The 973-nt window shown below is 33.9% G+C and overlaps 2 protein-coding genes across 3 annotated transcripts in view; one reads left to right on the top strand and one right to left on the bottom strand.

Moving 5' to 3' along the window:
- The window catches only part of LOC106683597 (pleckstrin homology domain-containing family G member 5), an 84831-nt gene that overhangs the window by 16433 nt on the left and 67425 nt on the right, over positions 1-973 (bottom strand). The gene's annotated exons all lie outside the window — the stretch shown is intronic.
- Positions 1-973, top strand: part of timeout (circadian regulator timeout) — a gene marked incomplete in the record, with an annotated part of 53585 nt that overhangs the window by 40741 nt on the left and 11871 nt on the right.

Genomic DNA, 973 nt, shown 5'->3' with positions numbered 1-973 from the left:
AAAGCTAATACTATAAGCTAAAAACATTTTTTTCTCTCATTTAAAAAAATCTTGAATATTTTGATGAAGGCAGATGTATCTGTTTTTTGTTACTTATCGATGACTTACTTCACAGTTGTGCTATGTACATGAAAAATGCAATTAAAGGTTCTCTCTGGAAAATTGCTACTTTTCAATTAATTTTCCTAAAGAAGTGAGACTCTTAATTGTATTTTTCATAAAGTTAGTTTCCGTATACTTGGCTCTATTGTAAAGTAAGGCATCATTGTAATGAATTAATTTCAAATGTTAATGATGAAATCATTCTCATCTTTAAACTGAAAACTAACTATTGATCTACAAGACAATACTGAAACAGATCTGGACTTACAGACTTGTAGAACTTTAGTAAGGGACAGAAAATTTTCGAACATCAAACTTATCTAGTTCTTTCAATCGAAAATCCTTTGAACCATAGTCAATGCTCCTCCATATTATGTAACCAAACAAATCTAACACCATGACTAGACGTCATTCCATCCAGATTTTCCAACTTCCATCAGAACGTTATTCGCCATCCTAATCCCTTGGCACAATCCCTATTCAGCCCTAACCATCCCTATAATCCTCCCAGAAGGTTAAATATGGCATTGGTCCCGAGACATTTTATGAATTGCTGTTGGAGTTCTGGGAATGGCCAGCTTCTCCACTCAAGTCCTTAGGCTATGCAGTTCAAGCACTCTCACTCTGTCTCCATTGGCATCCAAATACCAGTGATGTGGCTGGGATCTCTTGGAGCCCTGCTTTGCCTTTCATACGGGAGTGGTAAGGCTTGGCTTCGAGTTCTCCTGCAGAATGTAAATATTGTATATAGGTGCAAATGAGTATTTATTTTATTGTTTCCCACATTTAATTTTCTTTATCTTATACATAAATTATTTTTAGTTTATTTATCGTTTCATCTATTTTATTTTACTATATTTTTGATATAGAT

This window comes from Halyomorpha halys, unplaced genomic scaffold (assembly GCF_000696795.3).
Source record: "Halyomorpha halys isolate HHAL.00 unplaced genomic scaffold, Hhal_1.1 Scaffold498.1, whole genome shotgun sequence".
NCBI lineage: Eukaryota > Metazoa > Arthropoda > Insecta > Hemiptera > Pentatomidae > Halyomorpha > Halyomorpha halys.
The sequence above is the reverse complement of the archived record's forward strand: the minus strand, read 5'-3'. Positions and strand labels throughout refer to the sequence as shown.